This window comes from Oncorhynchus keta, chromosome 8 (assembly GCF_023373465.1).
Source record: "Oncorhynchus keta strain PuntledgeMale-10-30-2019 chromosome 8, Oket_V2, whole genome shotgun sequence".
NCBI lineage: Eukaryota > Metazoa > Chordata > Actinopteri > Salmoniformes > Salmonidae > Oncorhynchus > Oncorhynchus keta.
This window is the reverse complement of record NC_068428.1, coordinates 48,899,039-48,911,579: the sequence shown is the minus strand read 5'-3', so window position 1 is coordinate 48,911,579 and position 12,541 is coordinate 48,899,039. Positions and strand designations below refer to the sequence as shown.

At 44.4% G+C, this 12,541-nt stretch overlaps 1 protein-coding gene across 2 annotated transcripts in view; it reads right to left on the bottom strand.

The window, feature by feature from the left end:
* The window catches only part of nbas (NBAS subunit of NRZ tethering complex), a 384,598-nt gene that overhangs the window by 364,868 nt on the left and 7,189 nt on the right, over positions 1–12,541 (bottom strand). The window lies entirely within an intron of this gene.

Sequence of the window (12,541 nt, the reverse complement as noted above, 5' to 3'; positions counted from 1 at the left end):
CTGGGTAGGAGAGCCCATGTTATACAGAGTACTGGGTAGGAGAGCCCATGTTATACAGAGTACTGGGTAGGAGAGCCCATGTTATACAGAGTACTGGGTAGGAGCCCATGTTATACAGAGTACTGGGTAGGAGAGCCCATGTTACACATAGTACTGGGTAGAAGAGCCCATGTTATACAGAGTACTGGGTAGCTGAACAGGGTTGGAGAGCCCATGGTATACAGAGTACTGGGTAGGAGATCTCATGTTATACAGAGTACTGGGTAGGAGATCTCATGTTATACAGAGTACTGGGTAGGAGATCCCATGTTATACAGAGTACTGGGTAGGAGAGCCCATGTTATACTTAGTACTGGGTAGGAGAGCCCATGTTATACAGAGTACTGGGTAGGAGAGCCCATGTTATACAGAGTACTGGGTTGGAGAGCCCATGTTATACAGAGTACTGGGTAGGAGAGCCCATGTTACACATAGTACTGGGTAGGAGAGCCCATGTTATACAGAGTACTGGGTAGGAGAGCCCATGTTATACAGAGTACTGGGTAGGAGAGCCCATGTTATACAGAGTACTGGGTAGGAGAGCCCATGTTACACATAGTACTGGGTAGAAGAGCCCATGTTATACAGAGTACTGGGTAGCTGAACAGGGTTGGAGAGCCCATGTTATACAGAGTACTGGGTAGGAGCCCATGTTATACAGAGTACTGGGTAGGAGATCCCATGTTATACAGAGTACTGGGTAGGAGAGCCCATGTTATACAGAGTACTGGGTAGGAGAGCCCATGTTACACATAGTACTGGGTAGGAGAGCCCATGTTATACAGAGTACTGGGTAGGAGAGCCCATGTTACACAGAGTACTGGGTAGGAGAGCCCATGTTATACAGAGTACTGGGTAGGAGAGCCCATGTTATACAGAGTACTGGGTAGGAGATCCCATGTTATACAGAGTACTGGGTAGGAGAGCCCATGTTATACAGAGTACTGGGTAGGAGAGCCCATGTTATACAGAGTACTGGGTAGGAGAGCCCATGTTATACAGAGTACTGGGTAGCTACAGGAACAGGGTTGGAGAGCCCATGGCATAGAGAGTACTGGGTAGGAGAGCCCATGTTATACAGAGTACTGGGTAGGAGAGCCCATGTTATACAGAGTACTGGGTAGGAGACCCCATGGCATAGAGAGTACTGGGTAGGAGAGCCCATGTTATACAGAGTACTGGGTAGGAGACCCCATGGCATAGAGAGTACTGGGTAGGAGAGCCCATGGTATACAGAGTACTGGGTAGGAGATCCCATGTTATACAGAGTACTGGGTAGAGATCCCATGGTATACAGAGTACTGGGTAGCTAGGAACAGGGTTGGAGAGCCCATGGTATACAGAGTACTGGGTAGCAGGAACAGGGTTGGAGAGCCCATGGTATACAGAGTACTGGGTAGCTGAACAGGGTTGGAGAGCCCATGTTATACAGAGTACTGGGTAGCTGAACAGGGTAGGAGAGCCCATGGTATACAGAGTACTGGGTAGCTGAACAGGGTAGGAGAGCCCATGGTGTACAGAGTACTGGGTATCTGAACCTATTGTAGATTCAGTCTTCCACCATAATTTGCTCATAAATTCATAAAAAATCCTACAATGTGATTCTGATTTTTTCCCCCCCTCATTTTGTCTGTCATAGTTGAAGTGTACCTATGATGAAAATTACAGGCCTCTCTCATCTTTTTAAGTGGGAGAACTTGCACAATTGCTGGCTGACTAAATACTGTTTTGCCCCACCTTATGTATTTCTCAGTTACCGATGTTAATAAAACCGGAGGGCCTCCAGTCGCTATTCCAGCACATCCAGGTGACGCGTCTTTCGTCCCACTGTCTATTTGATAAATGACCCACTCTAGATCTAAAAGTCATTTTACATATTAGTAAAAATCAAGGTTAAATTGTCTGACGGGGTGGAGGAAAATGGCTTTGATGTGAGAACAGCCTGAGGGAACAGACTGCAAGTTCTGCAGCTCCTTTTCACATGTGAATATCCTACAGTCAACGCAGCTCACGTGTTGACTTGTAAAACACGATGAGGTTTGGATCATTCACAACCAAAAAGTCACCAAATAAATCTAAATCTAGAGTACAGGACCTGTTCCAAGTGATCACAGGAACAGGGTAGGAGAGCTCATGGTATACAGAGTACTGGGTAGCAGGAACAGGGTTGGAGAGCCCATGTTATACAGAGTACTGGGTAGCTACAGGAACAGGGTAGGAGAGCTCATGGTATACAGAGTACTGGGTAGCAGGAACAGGGTAGGAGAGCTCATGGCATACAGAGTACTGGGTAGCTACAGGAACAGGGTAGGAGAGCTCATGGTATACAGAGTACTGGGTAGCAGGAACAGGGTAGGAGAGCTCATGGTATACAGAGTACTGGGTAGCTACAGGAACAGGGTAGGAGAGCTCATGGCATAGAGAGTACTGGGTAGCTACAGGAACAGGGTAGGAGAGCTCATGGTATACAGAGTACTGGGTAGCAGGAACAGGGTAGGAGAGCTCATGGTATACAGAGTACTGGGTAGCAGGAACAGGGTTGGAGAGCCCATGACATACAGAGTACTGGGTAGCTACAGGAACAGGGTAGGAGAGCTCATGGTATACAGAGTACTGGGTAGCAGGAACAGGGTATAAGAGCCCATGACATACAGAGTACTGGGTAGCTCAGGGTCCTTCTGTAGCTCAGTTGGTAGAGCATGGCGGTTGTAACGCCAGGGTAGTGGGTTCGATCCCCGGGGAACGTAAAATGTATGCACACATGACTGTAAGTCGCTTTGGATAAAAGCGTCTGCTAAATGGCATATATTATTATTATTATTAACAGGGTAGGAGAGCCCATGACATACAGAGTACTGGGTAGCAGGAACAGGGTAGGAGAGCCCATGACATACAGAGTACTGGGTAGCAGGAACAGGGTAGGAGAGCCCATGGTATACAGAGTACTGGGTAGCTACAGGAACAGGGTATAAGAGCCCATGACATACAGAGTACTGAATAAATCTAGTGTACAGGACCTGTTCCAAGTGATCACTTTGTACTCTCGTTCCAGAATAGGAGAAATATCCTTTCCATTTTATTCAGCCAAATTCAATTATAGTTGTCTTACTCTAAATCATATAATATTAAAAAATTTAAAATTAAAAAAATGGCACAGGACTTAAGCATATTATTATTATATTATTGTCTGCTAAATGAACTTGCCTACAGCCTAAGGAGCAACAGTTCACAGTTCACAGTTCACATAACATGTTCTGAAATACACACTCTTCATATTGTGTTTCTTTACACCGGCCTAAAATAAATAATGGATTTATTGGGATGCTGTGGGCTATATTAACATGGATTTATTGGGATGCTGTGGGCTATATTAACATGGATTTATTGGGATGCTGTGGGCTATATTAACATGGATTTATTGGGATGCTGTGGGCTATATCAACATGGATTTATTGGGATGCTGTGGGCTATATTAACATGGATTTATTGGGATGCTGTGGGCTACATTAACATGGATTTATTGGGATGCTGTGGGCTATATTAACATGGATTTATTGGGATGCTGTGGGCTATATTAACATGGATTTATTGGGATGCTGTGGGCTATATCAACATGGATTTATTGGGATGCTGTGGGCTACATTAACATGGATTTATTGGGATGCTGTGGGCTACATTAACATGGATTTATTGGGATGCTGTGGGCTACATTAACATGGATTTATTGGGATGCTGTGGGCTATATTAACATGGATTTATTGGGATGCTGTGGGCTATATTAACATGGATTTATTGGGATGCTGTGGGCTATATTAACATGGATTTATTGGGATGCTGTGGGCTATATTAACATGGATTTATTGGGATGCTGTGGGCTATATTAACATGGATTTATTGGGATGCTGTGGGCTATATCAACATGGATTTATTGGGATGCTGTGGGCTATATCAACATGGATTTATTGGGATGCTGTGGGCTATATTAACATGGATTTATTGGGATGCTGTGGGCTATATCAACATGGATTTATTGGGATGCTGTGGGCTATATCAACATGGATTTATTGGGATGCTGTGGGCTATATCAACATGGATTTATTGGGATGCTGTGGGCTATATCAACATGGATTTATTGGGATGCTGTGGGCTATATTAACATGGATTTATTGGGATGCTGTGGGCTATATTAACATGGATTTATTGGGATGCTGTGGGCTATATCAACATGGATTTATTGGGATGCTGTGGGCTATATTAACATGGATTTATTGGGATGCTGTGGGCTATATCAACATGGATTTATTGGGATGCTGTGGGCTATATTAACATGGATTTATTGGGATGCTGTGGGCTATATTAACATGGATTTATTGGGATGCTGTGGGCTATATCAACATGGATTTATTGGGATGCTGTGGGCTATATCAACATGGATTTATTGGGATGCTGTGGGCTATATCAACATGGATTTATTGGGATGCTGTGGGCTATATTAACATGGATTTATTGGGATGCTGTGGGCTATATTAACATGGATTTATTGGGATGCTGTGGGCTATATTAACATGGATTTATTGGGATGCTGTGGGCTATATTAACATGGATTTATTGGGATGCTGTGGGCTATATTAACATGGATTTATTGGGATGCTGTGGGCTATATTAACATGGATTTATTGGGATGCTGTGGGCTATATCAACATGGATTTATTGGGATGCTGTGGGCTATATCAACATGGATTTATTGGGATGCTGTGGGCTATATCAACATGGATTTATTGGGATGCTGTGGGCTATATCAACATGGATTTATTGGGATGCTGTGGGCTATATCAACATGGATTTATTGGGATGCTGTGGGCTATATCAACATGGATTTATTGGGATGCTGTGGGCTATATCAACATGGATTTATTGGGATGCTGTGGGCTATATCAACATGGATTTATTGGGATGCTGTGGGCTATATTAACATGGATTTATTGGGATGCTGTGGGCTATATTAACATGGATTTATTGGGATGCTGTGGGCTATATCAACATGGATTTATTGGGATGCTGTGGGCTATATTAACATGGATTTATTGGGATGCTGTGGGCTATATTAACATGGATTTATTGGGATGCTGTGGGCTATATTAACATGGATTTATTGGGATGCTGTGGGCTACATTAACATGGATTTATTGGGATGCTGTGGGCTACATTAACATGGATTTATTGGGATGCTGTGGGCTACATTAACATGGATTTATTGGGATGCTGTGGGCTACATTAACATGGATTTATTGGGATGCTGTGGGCTACATCAACATGGATTTATTGGGATGCTGTGGGCTATATCAACATGGATTTATTGGGATGCTGTGGGCTATATCAACATGGATTTATTGGGATGCTGTGGGCTATATTAACATGGATTTATTGGGATGCTGTGGGCTATATTAACATGGATTTATTGGGATGCTGTGGGCTATATTAACATGGATTTATTGGGATGCTGTGGGCTATATTAACATGGATTTATTGGGATGCTGTGGGCTATATCAACATGGATTTATTGGGATGCTGTGGGCTATATTAACATGGATTTATTGGGATGCTGTGGGCTATATCAACATGGATTTATTGGGATGCTGTGGGCTATATTAACATGGATTTATTGGGATGCTGTGGGCTATATTAACATGGATTTATTGGGATGCTGTGGGCTATATTAACATGGATTTATTGGGATGCTGTGGGCTATATTAACATGGATTTATTGGGATGCTGTGGGCTATATTAACATGGATTTATTGGGATGCTGTGGGCTACATTAACATGGATTTATTGGGATGCTGTGGGCTATATTAACATGGATTTATTGGGATGCTGTGGGCTATATCAACATGGATTTATTGGGATGCTGTGGGCTATATTAACATGGATTTATTGGGATGCTGTGGGCTATATTAACATGGATTTATTGGGATGCTGTGGGCTATATTAACATGGATTTATTGGGATGCTGTGGGCTATATCAACATGGATTTATTGGGATGCTGTGGGCTATATTAACATGGATTTAGACTGTTCTAAATGCTTCAAAGATCCGCTTGGAGATAGACGTGTTTGTGTTAATTAGCCGATCACTTAACCATGAGACAGGCAGTAATTGGCATGATATTTACCCAGATCATGTGATCGTGATCTGGTCAGGACAACGAGGTACTAAAATGTGATCGTGATCTGGTCAGGACAACGAGGTACTAAAATGTGATCGTGATCTGGTCAGGACAACGAGGTACTAAAATGTGATCGTGATCTGGTCAGGACAACGAGGTACTAAAATGTGATCGTGATCTGGTCAGGACAACGAGGTACTAAAATGTGATCGTGATCTGGTCAGGACAACGAGGTACTAAAATGTGATCGTGATCTGGTCAGGACAACGAGGTACTAAAATGTGATCGTGATCTGGTCAGGACAACGAGGTACTAAAATGTGATCGTGATCTGGTCAGGACAACGAGGTACTAAAATGTGATCGTGATCTGGTCAGGACAACGAGGTACTAAAATGTGATCGTGATCTGGTCAGGACAACGAGGTACTAAAATGTGATCGTGATCTGGTCAGGACAACGAGGTACTAAAATGTGATCGTGATCTGGTCAGGACAACGAGGTACTAAAATGTGATCGTGATCTGGTCAGGACAACGAGGTACTAAAATGTGATCGTGATCTGGTCAGGACAACGAGGTACTAAAATGTGATCGTGATCTGGTCAGGACAACGAGGTACTAAAATGTGATCGTGATCTGGTCAGGACAACGAGGTACTAAAATGTTTACAGCTGCAGTCTGTACCATTTTGTTATGGAGCGACCTGACCAAATTCACATAGAAATGTGTTATAGATCAGTCACTCTCATTCAAAAGCTAACTAAGAAGTGGTAGATCTGTTCTACGTAGGTTATTTCTACGCTTCCCGTTCTTACGTTCGGTCTTTGCGTCTTACTTTCGGTTTTGTACAACCAGTTTCAAAACAGCTGAAAATACAATATTTTTGGTGATGGAAAATATATTTTCACGGCAGTTTAGATTGTATAATGATTCTCTATACTCTTGATATGTCACATACTGAAATAAGAAAACGATTAGAATTTAAGCAACCAGAAAAATAGAGACGTGATTAGTGTAATACCCAGCATGCTTTGCAACTACATTTTTTTTTTTTACTTTAAAAGTTTGATCATTTAGCAGACCCTTTTATTCAGGGGGGACTTCAGTCAGCACATTCAACGAAGGTCGATAAACAACCATTGGGGGGGAGGGGGGGGAAAGTTAAAAATCAAAAAACATAATAATTTTAATCGTCGTTGTAGTTAAAGTGGTTTGTCGGTTGGGCAACTTTCTACACGGTGCCAGTTCAAAAACTACTGAAAAGTCTTGGAACAACAGGAGCATTAACGTTCCCTAGTGAATTCTCTGTTCAGCTGTTGTTAATTTAAAAAAAAATGTCAATGTGACACAGTGATTTCTTCATTAAGCTGTAGTGTTAGAAAATAGATTAAATGCGTTCTTTGACGTTGGGAAACGCAAAGAAAAACGCTTCATTGCACCAAAAAAAAAAGTTTTAAGTTTAGAAAATATTTGTCTTAATTAAGTAGCAAAAAGTTTGAAAATATTGATATTCAGAGGTTTATGTAACAAACATCGTAGTTAGAAAATGTATATTCACAGTTCAATCAACTTAATATGAACAATTTATTTCCATCTGTTTAGAGTTCAAGCCACTAATAAGTTGTGCATTTAATTAACAATGAGCTTAGAGTTCAATGTACTTAGTCAATTCTCCAGCTGATGCAACTCAAATCTGTCCCCACTTAGGAGTCACAGTGACTATTAGTTTGAGTAAGGACAACAAAACCACTTCCAGACGACTCTGATGTGGAGTTTACAGTGTGTGTGTGTGTGGTTAGAAACAGGAAAAGGAAGCATATTGGAGTTTACAGTGCGTGTGTGGTGTGTGTGCGTGGTGTATGTGTGTGTGTGTGTGTGCGGGGAGTGTGTGGTGTGTGCGTGGTGTGTGTGTGTGTGTGCGCGGGAGTGTGTGTGTGCGTGGGGAGTGTGTGTGTGTGTGGTTAGAAACAGGAAAAGGAAGCATATTGGAGTTTACAGTGTGTGTGTGTGTGTGTGTGTGGGGAGTGTGTGTGTGTGGTGTGGTGTGTGTGTGTGTGTGTGTGTGTGTGTGGGAGTGTGTGTGTGTGTGTGTGTGTGTGTGTGTGTGTGTGTGGTGTGTGTGTGTGTGTGTGTGTGTGTGTGCGTGGTGTGTGTGTGTGGTGTGGTGTGGTGTGTGGTTAGAAACAGGAAAAGGAAGCATATTGGAGTTCAAAGAAGCTTCACTCGGTTACCGTGGGAGAACAGCCATGTTACCGCCGTGGGAGAACAGCCATGTTACCGCCGTGGGAGAACAGCCATGTTACCGTCGTGGGAGAACAGCCATGTTACCGTGGGAGAACAGCCATGTTACCGTGGGAGAACAGCCATGTTACCGCCGTGGGAGAACAGCCATGTTACCGCCGTGGGAGAACAGCCATGTTACCGCCGTGGGAGAACAGCCATGTTACCGTGGGAGAACAGCCATGTTACCGTGGGAGAACAACCATGTTACCGCCGTGGGAGAACAGCCATGTTACCGCCGTGGGAGAACAGCCATGTTACCGTGGGAGAACAGCCATGTTACCACCGTGGGAGAACAGCCATGTTACCGTGGGAGAACAGCCATGTTACCGCCGTGGGAGAACAGCCATGTTACCGCCGTGGGAGAACAGCCATGTTACCGCCGTGGGAGAACAGCCATGTTACCGCCGTGGGAGAACAGCCATGTTAACGCCGTGGGAGAACAGCCATGTTACCGCCGTGGGAGAACAGCCATGTTACCGTGGAGAACAGCCATGTTACCGCCGTGGGGAGAACAGCCATGTTACGCCGTGGGAGAACAGCCTTTAGAACAACCGTGGAGAACAGGTTTTAGAAGTTGCCAGCCATGCATTACCGACTCTGGGAGAACAGCCATGTTACCGGCGTGGGAGAACAGCCATGTTAATGGGAGAACTCCCATGTTACCAGAAGATGGGGAGAACAGCCACTGCTACCGGCAGACACAGCCATGTTACCGTCGTGGGGAGAACAGCGGGTAGTGGGAGAACACATGTTACAGACGTGGGAGAACAGGTTCCCCCGTGGGAGAAGGAGCCGGAGCCGGGGAGAACAGCCATGTTATGCTGGGAGAACAGCCATGTTCATGTCTGAGAACAGCCATGTCAGTCCTTACAATGTTCAAGGGAGAATTAGAGGATGCCCCCGAGGGAGCCTAACAGCCATGTTACCGCCGTGGGAGAACAGCCATGTTACCGCCGTGGGAGAACACGATAATATCTGGACCGTGGGAGAACAGCCTGGGAGAACACTACATCCTGCAGTGGGATTCAGCCATCTTCATCGGAGGTTTTCATCAAGTGGGAGATCAGCCATGTTACCGCCGTGGGAGATCAGCCTCGATCCTGATTAGAACAGCCATGTCTGCTCTGTCAGGGTGAACAGCCATGTTACCGGGGAGAACAGCCTCCCTGGAGAACAGCCATGTTCCCAGCCATTGCTGGGAGAACAGCCATGTTACCGCCAGTGGGAGAACAGCCATGTTGGTTCTGGAGAACAGCCATTTAAGAATGATGGAGAACAGCCACTGTTTCGCCGTGGGAGAACAGCCAGAATGATGGAGAACACTGTGTTCTTGGGGACCTTCAATGCTGCCGTGGAGAACAGCCATGATGGAGAACAGCCATGTGTTCTGGGAGAACAGCCATGTCACCGCTGGGCAACAGCCATGTTTGGGAGAACAGCCATGTGGAGAACAGCTGTGCCGTGGGAGAACAGCCATGTTACCTGGGAGAACAGCCATGTTACCGTCACGAACAGCCATATTGCTCTGACCTTATATGATGGGGAAACAGGATGTTACCTGATCTCGCCTTTTTGAGTCTCATAGGAAAGGTAAAGGGTCTGAATACTTATGTAAATATGGTTTATATTTTTAAATACATTTGAAAATAAATAATATAAGGTTTTCCCTTTGTCAGAAGATTAGGGTATTGTGATGTCATTAAGCGGGTATTGTGATGTCATTATGGGGTTCTGTGATGTCCCCGTCAGAGTATTGTGATGTCATTATGGGGTGTTGTGTGTAGAATGCTGAGATATGTTTTTGATGACTCAGACAGTCAGTTACTAATGTCAAGGCATTTCAATATTTTTAAAAAAGGTGAGGGGTCTGAATAATATCTGGACCTAAATAAAGCTCTCCACACTACATCCTGCAGTGATGATTCACCATCTTCATCGGAGGTTTTCATCAAGGATCTCTCTGTACTTCACTCCGTTCATCTTTGCCTCGATCCTGATTAGTCTCCCAGTCTGCTCTGTCAGAGTGAAATGGTCACCTCCTGACCAAGGCCCTTCTCCCCCGTGGCTCAGTTTGGCCGGGCGGCCAAAGAAGAGTCTTGGTGGGCAGAAATCAATAATTAGGCTCCATTTAAGAATGATGGAGGCCCTCTGTTCTTGGGGAATTAGACACAACAGAATGATGGAGGCCACTGTACCAGGGGCTTCAACTGCAGAATGATGGAGGCCACTGTGTTCTTGGGGAACTTCAATGCTGCAAACATGTTTTGGTTCCCTTCCCCAGATCTGTGCCACCAACACAATCCTGTCTCGGAGTTCCTTCGACCTCACGGCTTGGTTATTGCTCTGACCTTATATGATCAATAGAAACAGGATGCACCTGATCTACTTTTTGAGTCTCATAGGAAAGGTAAAGGGTCTGAATACTTATGTAAATATGGTTTATATTTTTAAATAAATTTGAATAATAAATAATAATAATGGTTTTCGCTTTGTCATTATGGGATATTGTGATGTCATTATGGGGTATTGTGATGTCATTATGGGGTATTGTGATGTCATTATGGGGTATTGTGTGTACAGAATGCTGAGATATATGTTTTTTGTATCCATGTTAGAAATGTAATGTATCAACATTTGGAAAAAGTGAAGGGGTCTGAATACTTTCTGAACACACTGTATAAACTAGTCAACACTTGCTGTTTAGTTGTCAAAGCACAGTAAATAGTCGACTATGAGCCACTAATCGGCGTGGCTGGCTATGTGAAACACGCCAAAGAAAAATGGGGGCAGAAATCAATAATTAGGCTAAGAGGATTTCCACCAAAATCATGCTCTCTCTCCCGAGGCTCCTCTGTGTAGAGAAATTAGACCAACCCAATACAGCGCACACAATTTGTACCAGGAGGCGGGACAGACAGCAGACTGCGTTTCCTTGTAGTCGCTGGCTTTGTGACAGACAGGTGCCTGTCCTACCAATAGATCACTAGGAGATGCATATCGTTCATCCTAGCGGGCTCAACGGACTAGCCAATTGAAACTTTCAAATGAAAAGTAGCGTAGTCAATATGAAGTGGAATGGAAAACACTGCTCTCATTGGCTAATGCTGATCACCTTTCCATCTCACACTACAAGAGCCAATAAAAACCTGGGAAAGACGGGATGGGTGGCGTCTTTGACCCGCTCACATTAAAAGGGCGTGATCCCAGTAAGGTGCTCTAGAACTTCACTGAGTCAGAATCCCAGGTACACAACATAGTGAGTAGTGATCACTAGGGTGCAAAAACAGTGATGAGTGAGTAGTGATCCCAGGGTGCTCTTATTCTACAGTATTTCATGATTAAGGGTTCAACTATGAGTAGTGATCCCAGGGTGCTCTATGAGTAGTGAGTAGTGATCCCAGGGTGCTCTATGAGTAGTGAGTAGTGATCCCATGGTGCTCTATGAGTAGTGAGTGATCCCATGGTGCTCTATGAGTAGTGAGTGATCCCAGGGTGCTCTATGAGTAGTGATCCCAGGGTGCTCTATGAGTAGTGAGTGATCCCAGGGTGCTCTATGAGTAGTGAGTGATCCCAGGGTGCTCTATGAGTAGTGAGTGATCCCAGGGTGCTCTATGAGTAGTGACTGATCCCAGGGTGCTCTATGAGTAGTGACTGATCCCAGGGTGCTCTATGAGTAGTGACTGATCCCAGGGTGCTTTATGAGTAGTGAGTGATCTCAGGGTGCTTTATGAGTAGTGAGTAGTGATCCCAGGGTGCGCTATGAGTAGTGAGTAGTGATCCCAGGGTGCTTTATGAGAAGTGAGTGATCCCAGGGTGCTTTATGAGTAGTGAGTGATCCCAGGGTGCTTTATGAGTAGTGAGTAGTGATCCCAGGGTGCTCTATGAGTAGTGAGTAGTGATCCCAGGGTGCTTTATGAGTAGTGAGTGATCTCAGGGTGCTTTATGAGTAGTGAGTAGTGATCCCAGGGTGCTTTATGAGTAGTGAGTAGTGATCCCAGGGTGCTTTATGAGTAGTGAGTAGTGATCCCAGGGTGCTTTATGAGTAGTGAGTAGT